Genomic DNA, 12693 nt, shown 5'->3' with positions numbered 1-12693 from the left:
GAGAGAGAGAGAGAGAGAGAGAGAGAGAGAGAGAGAGAGAGAGAAGGAGGGACAATGAAAAAGAAGGATGGGGAGGGAAAGGGGGAGCGAGAAAAGGAAGGGAGGCAACATGGCCCATAGAGCGGCCCTAGATAAATAACAAATAGTAAATGCACAGACAAATCAGACAAATAATACAGAAAAATACAGACATCGGCTTCCGATGCATTTATTTTGCAGCAGCACCCTGTGCCCCACTTCCCCATTATCATTCGTGATGTATTAGGTCGTACATGTTGTGTCTGAGGTAGCCAATAAAACCCTGAATTAACAGGCATGTGGGAGAAAAGCATACGTCCACTCAGGGCCAGGGCTGACCACGTCCACTCAGGGTCAGGGCTGCGGCCAGTGGCAGTCAGTGGGGAGTGCTCTGCTCTGCAGACCCTCTCAGCACCCGGGCTGAGACTCCTCTGGTCAGTTACTCTTGAGGAAGGGAGAAGAGCAGAGGGTCCCGGGAGAGTTTCTCAACTCCTCCGACCACTGTCCCTCAGCCAGAATTAGCCACAGACTCCGGCCCACCTCGAGAGGAGGGAGGAGCAGGTATCAGAGAGGAGCACACTCAGTGAGCCCTGGACACCTCCTCCAGTCACAGCCTCCTCTACTTCTCAGCTGGTTGTCATTTATCCACTACCCAGGAACAAACCATTAGGAGACGAATGCTTTGGCACTTGGAACACAGTCCCTCCTAGGAGTTATTTGCATATTTTAAAAGAGACTTGTGACGAAGAAAAAAATTTTTAATTAAAGGTCACATTTTCCCTCAAAAAGCAGGATTCCTTGGTGGTGAGTGGCAGGATAAGGACTTGCAAATTTTGGTGGCCAAATAGCTTCTTCTTAAAACATATTCAGAGCCAACTGCATCCCACGCCTGCCTGTAAATCACACACTTATGGATGCATGAGACAATTAATGTAGTAGAAATACAAAGACACACAAATCAAGTTGTGATGCAAATACTAAATGAAAATCTCATTTTATACTACCTTATATCTGAGGACCACATCCTTTCATGAACATGAACCAATTAATTTACCTAGTACCGCTATAAGATATCAATTATTAAGAGCTGAGCAATTAATGTGCAGGAGAAGGAAAGCAAAAGCCCAGGCAGCGTGAAATTAGGGACCACAGTACAAGAGGAATGCAATTCCTAAGCCTTTCAAGAGGGTACTGAGCAAAAGCATCCTAGTTATCAAAGACTCGGAAAAAATGCGGCTAATCTCCAAGCAATTCTGCTACATGAAAGTGTATTTTAAGCTTAGGAATCATAAAAGGAGAAATAGTATCTTTTAAGAACAGAATGGGATGTATCTTGTGCCTTTTATATACATCTCTCCCATGCTCGAGTATCATTTATTAGTCTTCATTCTAGCCCAGTGGGAACGGGCTGGGCCAGACTAGCTTGAAGAAAGCTTGAAATCTGGCACCTGCATTTTTGAAATCCCTCTCCCTCTCCATATCCTCCCCTCTCTTGCTTTCTAGCAGCCGGTGTTTACAGAAGTCTTCCTGGTGATGAGCCTTCCCACCTAGAAGAGAAAGGAAAGGCACCCACAGAGGGTAATGAAAGGTTATAGGGCATCGGGGGGTGGCACACGTGGCAATGTCAGTTACCTCCGGATGTGGGGAGGACAGCAGAGAGGGAGGCTGAGCTCGATTCTGTAAATAAGGCCTCCGCCATGGAAGGGATCATCTCATTCCGACTTGGAATGGCCCCGTGTTGAAGAAAGGCAGGACCAGGCACGTGCAAGATCTACGAGGGTTAAGTGAAATCTGGCCCATTAGGTCAAACATCACATGGTTTCTCTTGTATGAGAAGCCAGAAGTCTAAGTAAGTAAAGGCGCAAAATGAAACAAAGATATAGGAAGCTAAAATCTTTTGCACATGAGAAGAGGACCCAGAGCTGAAAGAAAAGGGAGGGAGGGAGGGGAGAGGAAGGGCGCGTAAAAATGAGTTAAGGTGGGTTCTGTACGTGTGTTCACTCCCCACAATAAATGTAATCGTTAGCTAATGCATGCAAACATGCACTAATGAGAAATTTTAAATTAAAAAAAATCTATTAGACCATGGTTCTAGCCCCAGCAGACAGGATAAAAGGTAGAAGCACAACTCAAAAGGGGTGCAAAAAACGGAGGAATCAGGTACAGCCCAAAAGTAGGCTCCAAGGATGCAGCCAGATGTGTTCATGTGTGCGAAGGGTCAGAGAGGGAAAGTGAGGCTGCGAGAAAAAAGGCCTAGGGTTTTTTCCCTGGGCAATCAGATATTAGGGAGAAACTAATTAAAAACTGAAAAGGACACAGTCCAATTTCCACTTCTTCTATGAGGCCTTTTTGCACCATCTGGTCAGATTTAATTATATTTTCTCTCCTTTCACACCTGTATACTGATATCTCCGTGCTAATTTATCTCATGTTCCTGGAATTATGGGTAGTCTTCACACACTCAACCCTAGCAGAATATTATAACAAAGCCTGTCATTTCTATTCCCTGCTCCGGCACCAGCCTGGAGCTCAGGCCATCCAATGGTGGCCCCTGAGAAATGGAGTTCAAGGGCTACATATGGCAGAGAGACTCTCCTGAGGTCAGAAAAAGAGTTATCAATGTGAAGTAATTTTAAGAACCTGCCTTCCTATGTTGAAGACGCCTATCTATTATGGCTGTGTATAGGAAACCATTTAGAAATTACCCTGGTAGAACATTTTACACATTCACGTATGCACTATTACATATATTATTTCTAAGTATAAATGATTTTGCACCCATGGTTTGCTGGTATGCATCCTTCTGGCAGTCCCTGGGAAACCCCAAGGACAGAACAGATTGAGTTTAGGTTCAGTTTCGATGAGTAAGAATGTGATTTTCCAATTAGCACAGAGTATTGCGAATAGTGTTATCTCCCTTGTACTATTCATTTTACTGTGCAAAAATAAATGTTTTCAAATCCTATTGTGAATTTAAAATAAGAATGGCAAATTTATATTCCAAAAACTCAAACACTGAAAAATCCTGCATACTATTTTGTATGAATATAATCTAAATATTGTCCACAAATTTTCTTGAATGTATTTGTAGTTTCTTTTTTTAACCCAGAGACAAGTTTAAAAACAATTACATTATTGTTATAGGTCATCTTGAAAATTAATTTTTTAGTTAAGTGATCTAGGCAAATTCTTGTGGCTTACTGCTTCCTCCCTCTCCACCAAAAAAAAATCATTACATTACATGTATAGTGGGCTATATTATTTAATCAACAGATAAACTAGAGATGTTTTGGATCTGAAATATAATGGGAGATCTTAACACACTGGGTACAGTTCTAGCTTTCAGAGAACAGCTACCTTGGGCAAAAAGTAAGCACTCTGTCCACCCCATCTGCCTCTCAGCACAGTAAGGCTGTTGCAAGGACATTTTTCCTCCTCCATGGTACCGAGGGCAGTCGGTGTGGCTGACCCGGAGTCACACTGAGTAATTTTTGAAAGGCTTATCATTATCCTGACAAAATGCAGTGGAGGTGTGCGTGATTCATTTTTTAAGAGTGTAGTCAGGAAATAAAGAGAGGAAGCAGGGCAGATGATTACGCCAGCACTCAAGTCCCCGTGATATTAATTACTCTGGACGCGTGCATGACATGGTGTTCGTTTGTTCCTCACCGCGAGCCATCTTATCTCACTCACTACTGCTGATTAGTGGAGGCAGCCTCCAGACCTTCCTAGACGTTCTTCAGTCCTTGACAAAAAATAGCAGAGGCTGCCTTTCCCAGCCATGGCCTGCATTCAAAACAGTGATGCTCTTCCGCCTTGGCCTGCCTGCCTGCCCGGCTCCCTTCCCTCCCTTGCTTCCTTTTTGCTTCCATTGTTATTTTTCCTGTGCCCTTTGTCAAATCGCCCCTGAGTGAAACCTCAGTTTGAGTTCTGTTGTAAGACAGTGCTATCCTTTAGAATTTTTCCCTTTCTCCTTTCTGTAAGACAGCCTCCATATTCTTGCATTTGTCCCATTATGTGACTACAGGTAACACTGAAAGTCTTTGTTTTAAACAATCATCAGTGCCCCTGTTCCCTCTGCATGAGAATACTAATGTGTTCTTTGTAGTGTGTTCTGTATTACAAAGAATGACTATGGAACACTCAGAATAAGACCTTAGTTCAGATAAATGCTCAGTACCTGAGAGCTGTTATTAGCTATTATCTCAAATTATTTGATTATGTGAAAATGTATTCATTCCAATGTTGCATTGGTAAAAACATCATTGCTGCCAATGTTTATGATAATCAATTTAACTAGATATACTGTTGAGAAACCCAGCTCTCTGTAGTGAAACAGACTGATTGTACATTTTTAAAAATGCAGTAAAACATATTTGTCTCCTAACACTTGCAACCCACTCTAGACTGTGTACCAGACATGTGAATCCGCATGGCTTACTTTTCCAAGACACAGACTCTGGAATCAGATTGCTTGGGTTCAAATCTTAATTCTACTACCGTTCTTTGCTTTGGAAAAAATAACTGTCGGTGCTTCAATTCCTCATTTGTAAATCGGAGATAACAACAGCACCCAATTTTGTAGGGCTATTTTGAAGATTAAATGGCTCAATATGATTAATATGCATAATGCACAGACAACAGAACTGGTCATATACTAAGAGCATTTTGTTCTGCCTATTATTATTTTGTTTCCAAAGAAGCCATAAGTTCTGGTGGCTCCCACAGATGTGGCGATCAGGTTGTAGAAGTAGAGCTCATGCTTTCTCCCTGTTTGCACAAAGTCTTCTGTGCCACATGGAAATCAAACAGAAATGGTACTGTGACCACCTATCTCTAACTCCGCCCCCCCTCTCTCTCCTTTCTCTTGAGGATAAAACAACAACAAAATGGGGATGTTAAATGAAGGAAAGGTTTTAATTCTAAAGTCCTACACCAGGACAACATTCATAAATCAGGGACTCTATATTTTTGATTGCATAGTAATTCAAGGATTTTGGAATTTTCCACCCGTAGAGCTGTACATGCACAGCTGAGCAGCTTGTGCCCAGCAGAGGTGGGAGGGGCTGTAGAACTGGCCCCTGTCATCCACTAGACCAGGTGCAGATCTGCACAAATCTGCAGCTGACTGATGGCAGAGGTACCTGAGGTACACGAGTGAGAATCACCCCACAAACCTAATTTGAAGTAGGGGGGATGGTGAAGCTCTGACCAGTAACACATCTGATGTATGCAGCTGTAAGTTAAGTTGGTAACTGCGACTTAGAATCTGTAAAAAGTATAGCAATCATAATAAGTTAAACCAAGATGTCTGAATAAAAACAATTGTATATTATAAAGGATGTCATGGAATTTTTAAGAAAATGAAAGGAAAAAAAGAAAAGCAAAAACTAAAGAAAGAGCATGATTTTGCTCTCCAGAGAATATGCATTCTTTTTGTTAATGTCTGCCAAATAATTGTAAAAATAAATTAAATGAAATAATTACTATAAGTAATAGAAAACATAATTACTAGACTTCATATGGCCTACACATTTCATACAAAGAAAAAATTTAATATTACTTTTTTTTCATAAAATGGGAAATTCAGATGCCATGAAAAAAATAAAAGACATGAACAATTCCTGGAACAGAAAAATCAAGTTACTAATAAAAATGAAAAGATCACATAATAATTGACTGTCAAATATATAGAAACCAAGGTTTATAGCTAGAGATAATTTTTCACTGATGAAATTCACAAATGTTTCTTTAAAGTTGGGAAATGGTGAAATAAATTGGAACTTCTGTGTGCTGGAGAATGTTATGTAGGTATTGCAAGAACAAATGTGTGCTATGAACTTGGAGGAAATGAATGGATGGATGGATGGATGGATGGATGGATGGATGGATGGGCACAGAGATCAAGAGATGGACTACTCTTGGCTTGAGTGAGAAAAACAAGGTCCAGACCTTGCCCTTGTAAAACACATAGTAAAAGCTTTGTATATGTTAACAGTCACAGAATATGGACACATAAAATTTCATCACATCAGAAGAGTAGAAAAAGGGCAAAAATTTACTTTTAGAGTAAGCATTGGCATTTTTTCTTCTAGTTAAGTTCATGATTCGAAGGAAGTTAAAATTATAAGCGTAATTACTGAAGAAATAAATGTAACTTTCTTATTAGGACTTCTATTTGGACTTATTGAAAGACTACAAACTACAAGGCAGAATTCAAAAAAAAAAACTGAAGATATATTTGTTTAGCACTTCAATATGTAACAAAAGAAAGCCAGAAATTTCCATTTTTAGTGGGAAAACCTAAATCTCTGGCTGCCTTTACAAATTAGACTCGACCACAAGGACCCCCATCCTTCCATGGCCAAAGTCTGCCATGGTTGATTAACTGTCCAGATACCTGCCTCGTGTGCCGGCCTCATGCCTCGCCCGAGACACACATCAGCTGATGTCCGACATGATGTCCTCCCCATTATTTGGCAGCCGCTATGGGCACCTGGGGCAGAGAGCTCTGTGGAACACAGAACCATCCTCAGATATTTAAATGCACTTTTCATGCTGTGTCTATATCTCAAAAATAGTTTCTGTACTTTCCTTTTACACGCACAATAATTCTTGAAATAGCCATCTTATATAATGTTAATATACGTTTAACTTGTCATCTTCTGAATGTGGATAGTGAGACTACAAGTTCCATACTAACCTAGTGGATATTTGAGTGGCTACTTAATAAAATAGCACAAGTTTCTCGGAGATCATGGCAGGATTACACTTGTAATTTAATCAGAACCCACAGCCACCTGTAATTTTCAGCAATATTTCCAAAGTATTCTCGTGAAATAATACTCAGTAATGACATACATTGCAGTACAATTTGCAATTTAAGCCTTCAAGCAAAATAAGAATTCTACCTGGAAGATCTATGCAAATTTTTCAAATAGTCTCTCAACTTGCAGTAAGACATATATGTCTTAGAAACTTCTGAGTCATAATAATCAGTTAATATGTTTCCAGGGTTTTGAATTCAATTTTTCCTGACTTGTGTGTGCTTTTCTAAAAGTAAGAAATGATTAAGTAGTTTCCTATGACAACAAAACACCATTATTCTGTGTTCATTTGTATAAAGTACCTAAGAAAGGACAAAAAGAATATTTGTGAGCTTATTTTTAAGGAAAGAAACAAGTTCAGGTAACAATTAGGACTTGACAGTTGACTCTGAACTGGAGAGATAAATCACAAGGTATGAAAATAATTTATAATCTTGTGTCTGAATTCACACATTTTGCAGAATGTTTGTAAGATGAACAGGGGGAATGTTTGTGATGCTTAATCATTATTCAAGTAGCCAATCACTACAAAGAAATGTTTCTGAGAAATGGATACATAGGAGGCTTTGCCCATTGCCTTTGGCAGCAACATTCATTAGGGGTGAGGTAGAGTAAAAAGCAGAGCAGAATGTGTCAAATACCCTTTAGCACACCACAGAATTGTAGGAACTTTTTAGTTGTTGATTCAAAGCCACGCTAACTTTTAAATTTACTTTTGTAAATATTATTCTGTTATCTCTACAAATGATGTCCCTTTTAATATTCTCTTGAAAAATAGAATTGCACACACACAAAAAAAAAAAAATGCAGAAAATTTTGGGCCCGGGATTTAGCTCAGCGGTTCGGTGGCCTGCCTTGCAAGCACAAGGACCCGAGTTCAATTCCCAGTACCAAAAAAGAAAAATAGAATTGCAGTTAATAAATGTAAAATAAAGGTGCTTATGTGAATAAATTAGATTTGTGTTTAAGTGGTCATCAATGGTTCTATAATTTTTTTTATTTATAGTCATGACCTTCAGCAGTAGGAAGTGGTCTTGATGCATATAAATATGTGAGACCACAGATATGTTTTGCTGTTCATTTCCTGAAGCATTTTTCAGAGTAGCTGCATTTTATTTGTTTTTGAGGGAAGAGCACAAAAGAAAGGATTCACATAATGTCCCTATCTGCTAAGAGAAAGCATCTTTTCTTTTCTGCTCCTGGAAGTGGTCATGCTAACTGGTCCTCAAGAAGACCACTGGATTAGAATGAAAGAATACTGGAAAAAATAAAATGTAATGACTCTTCAAAACTGTCTGAAAAAAAAGCCAGAATGATATTTCTAAAATCATTTCTCACACAGCACTTAGTAAAATATAAACTATGTGGACTAAGAATTTGGAGAAGAAATATTTATTCAAGAAGATAAAATAATATACCTGACTCCTCGGTGAACTGAGACAGTATCACCTGGAACCTGGAAAATCTGAAGAAATGAGCAGTGATCATATCCTCATCACCCCTCTCAAAGACTCCACGGTTTTATTGCACTTTTCAAAGAAGCTGGTTAGAAAAACACATAAACTGGAACTACCAAAAAATTGTATATTAAAAGTATGCAGCATTTCTAATTAATAGTAAGTTACTATTTGTGATTGTCAAAGACAAGTCAAACTCACACTTTTGCTCCAATAAAGGGTGAGCCATCTTTGTATAGACATTGACTGCAAGAGAACCCATAGACAATGACAAAGCTTTTCGTGGAAAAAGTTCTAGGTGTATTCTTATGTTTAGATAAATATTAAGTCAGTGAATGGATTTCTAAATAATATGCAGGGCAGTGTTGAACCTAACCTGACCAAAAAAAGAAGATGGATATATTAGATCAATAAATGATAGATAGATAGATAGATGTATATCCATAAATGTACACATATATATTTGCACTCAAAAATATATGTTCATTTTATAAAACCTGGAATTAATATATGCATATTTTTGTATGAGTGTATATGTGTGCACGTGTGTATGAAAATAAATTTATCCTATAATCTCACAATCCAGAAATAACCCGTGTTATTCTTTTGAGAAATTTCCCTGGTGTTAAAAATATCGTGAAAGAGGCTATTGCTTGGGAAATAATATTCCTACATAAATAATTGCCCAGATCTATGAGATGGAGCACCTCTCTCCTCTCTCATGCTCTCGCTAGGTGCTAAGAAATACAGTAGCTGCCCCCACGGTAACCCGCAGTTCTTGTTCTGCTGCTCTTTGTGATGGTGTTTGATCAACACGTTCAAGTACTTCATGAGGCACCACCTGAAAACACCAAAGATAAGACAGTATCAGCAACATTAGCAACATTAAGAAGGATTTTTTTTCTAAGTTTCATTCATTGTTTTGAAGGACAGAGAATAGCATAATAATCACCAATGAAGTGTAAGTAGGGGCTGCCTGAGCCATCACAGGGACAACTTGTGGGGAGGTGACAGTGTAAGGCTAAGTGGCTGTTCCTAGTATTGCTCTCTCCATGCAGTCCTTTATCTCTGGTTTTCTGCATGTAAGCCCAGTCTTCCTCTCTTTGCTTATTTGAAAGCATACAGTGTCCAAAGAGAACACATCAATCTCAATGCACAGGATTCTTTTGGTTCCTATACTTCCAAGATTCTTACTATGTCGTTTGGGGGGGGTACCCGGAATCGAACTCGAGTCCTTGTGCTTATGAGACAGGTGGTGGAACCACTGAGCTAAATCCCTGGCCCAACTATGTCTTTTAAAGTTCCAGTTCTAAAAGGAGAAGATGCATGGTCCAATTCTGCTCTCTCTGGGTGACTCGTCCTTCGGTCAGCCCAATTCAGCAGTCGTTGGGGATAGGGTCACAATAGGCATCAGTCCGGCCTCTTGACTGTGCTCCTTTGACAGAGCTTAGGAGTGGGGAAATTTTACCAGAAAATGTGTTTATGGAAAGGAGATCTATCTTCCTGAAGTTGAGGCCAGCAAAGCAGAAATCTACAGTTTTGTGCTCATGAGTTGGATTCAAGTATAAAAAAGGAATGTACTACAAGGACTGCTTTGCCTTAAAATTCCAGGATTGAAAATTGTTCTACCAGTCAGGCACTCTGATTCTTAACCTGATATTATGATAAGACTCTCAAAGAATATTAAAATTCTGAGGTCTTTATCTTTTTAGTACGTAACCTTTAAAACCTTTTCAATAAAATACCAAAAATTAATTATTAGATGAATAGATATTTCAAATAGGGTTTTTTTAATTTTTAGCTCAAGTCCCAAGAAGAATAATGTGATAGTGATACAGAATAGAAAAACTTTTAGTAAACCTTACTGTTTTGTGTTGGCTATTTGACAGAGGATACTCATTATTAAGAATAAAGCTAGCTTAATATGTGGAAAAAATTGACACATTATCTATAATTTTTGATGAGAAAAGAAGGGCATCATTACAATTTATGTCTACTTTGGGATGAGGAGGGTTTTGAGAAAATACTTTCATGAAGGAGGGGCCCATATTTCAGAGTATTATTTGAATAGTTTCTCATCAAAAGGCATTTTTGAGGTCTTTTTAGCAATGTGATTTAATCACAGACTACAGTCAGGTTGGTAGATCACAGGGAGTTTTCTGAGACCTTTAATTTTGTTTCAAAGCTTACTAAACTTAAGAAACAAATCACCAAACCATTGAAGACTCTATCACACCTTTCCCTGAAACTGTGCTACATTCAACTGACCAAAGTTTCAAGGTATTATTATTTTTAAAGTACGTTAGAACAGGGACTTTAATCATCATACCTCTAATTACTTTATGAAAGTTTATAGTTTATAGATTTTTATTTTTCCATAGTGTATAAGTAGTTACCAGCTCCAGAAATAACTGGTTAAGCCTGATAATAAATCTTACATTCATACCAAATAATTCCAATGTATGTTTTGCCTGTTTGCTATCTAAAAGCATGCCATGAAATCAACCTTGCAAACAAGGCTCTCAAAGGCCTCACAAAACATATGCAATGGAGTAATTTACAATATATAATTTATTACAATTATTACTTTGTATTTTGTTTGGAATTACTTATGGGTCAGAAAAGAAGTATCTGACCTAGAGTAAACAGTTAAGTAAGTATTGATTCATTGAAGAATGAATACAAAGGTCTGTTTTACCACTGTTGTCAAGGTCATAGAAAAGTACCAATGACATTTTGTTCCCCAAGAACAGAAGCCTCTGGAAATAAAGTCTTTCTCCAAAGATGAGACACAACAGCCCTGAGAAAGCAATTCTGGGACAGAGCAACCAAGGTATCAGTCCCTCCAGGGTTCTGCACATAGTGGTTTTAATTCATCAGATGTGTACAAAAACACATGAGGACATCATATTTTCAACATATTTTACTAAAGAAACAAAAATTATACATGTGTGGCAATTGAAAACCCACAGTTTTTAAAACTAGCCTCCCAAACCTGGATTTGTAATTACTTTATATTGCTATGGACTATTTCTCATGGACCCTATAAGAAAATCACAGTCTGAAATTTGCTGGTTTTGCTTCAAATCAGGAAGTTCAAAGTGAATCACTCATTTACAAGCTTTCAGTATGTTCTGCGATCAGTGGCATCAAGAAAAAATGGAGACTTAGACTTGACTTGTTTTTCTGGCATCCAGTTTATTAAAAACACAACAAAATTGTTGACACTTTCATAGCGTCACTTAAAATACTTTTGCTTTAAAGATGACAGCTTGTCCTAATGTGTTCCCGTACAGGCTCTGGAGTGAGCTTGCCTTAGTCAGAATCTAGCATCACAAGCAGCTGCCCAGTGATTTTCCACAGACAGTTATTTGAGATTGTTTCAAGCACTATGAGCTCATTGAAAATTTTAATATCCTTCTTAAAACAGAGGGTTTAACTCCCTAGACCCTTATTTTTGACATGAAAAATGTTGCCTTCCATCAGTAGCTGATCTGTCTTATTCTTTCTTTAAATCATTCTCTTCCTTCTGCTTTGTTGAAAACGTTTTCTGCAGTTATTTAATTATATCGGAAATGTCAGCTCCAAAGATCACTCCGCTAATATCCACACAACATTAGAACAAAGGGAAAAATTCAGTTGATTGTGATTTTAAGACAAAATACTTATAAAATTCATATAAGGCTATTTTATTCCTTTCTTATAGGGCTAATACTAATGCAATAACTTTTGTTGAGTTGGCTAAGTCAGATGTTGCTCTCAGTGGCTTATTATGAATCACTACATGCAAGCCTTAGAATTACCTAGGAATTCTCTTTCTGAAATGTAGAACTGAACATAAGCTTCTCCTGAGTTTGGTCCATCAATGCCCACACACCTCTCCAGCCTCACTCCTCTCCCTTGTAGGGCGACACCGGGCAACTTTTCCTGTGACTTCTTAGTAGGAGAGAGGAGTCGTGCTCTCTCTTGGCCCCAAGTTTTTAAATTTATGTTCTGCTTCACTTGGAATACTTGCTTCCCCTGCTTTATCTGGATCAAATGCTGGCTCACCATTTAGATGAATTGTCACATCCTCTGACGTCTTTCCTGACTCTCCCAGTCTGAGCAAGATGGCTGTATTCTATTATTGTAGCAAGCTCTGTTTATTTGTATTAGAGTGGCCTTTCTCCCCTAATGGGCCGATATTTTATTGGGGGCAAATATTCCTTTTCACTTCTTTTATACCCTGAACATGACATAATTAGCAAGACTCAATAAATACCTCTTGAATGGACAAAATACCCATTTGAAGAGAAGCAACCTTCTTGATACTTAAAGAATTCTCACACAAACAGGTTAGATGCCAGGTTCCTATTGCCGAGTGAACTCCAAGACCTGGGGTGAGAAGTAAT

The sequence above is a fragment of the Fukomys damarensis genome, unplaced genomic scaffold, assembly GCF_012274545.1.
Source record: "Fukomys damarensis isolate Sample0158 unplaced genomic scaffold, DMR_v1.0_HiC HiC_scaffold_10, whole genome shotgun sequence".
NCBI classification, from domain to species: Eukaryota; Metazoa; Chordata; class Mammalia; order Rodentia; family Bathyergidae; genus Fukomys; species Fukomys damarensis.
The sequence above is the reverse complement of the archived record's forward strand: the minus strand, read 5'-3'. Positions refer to the sequence as shown.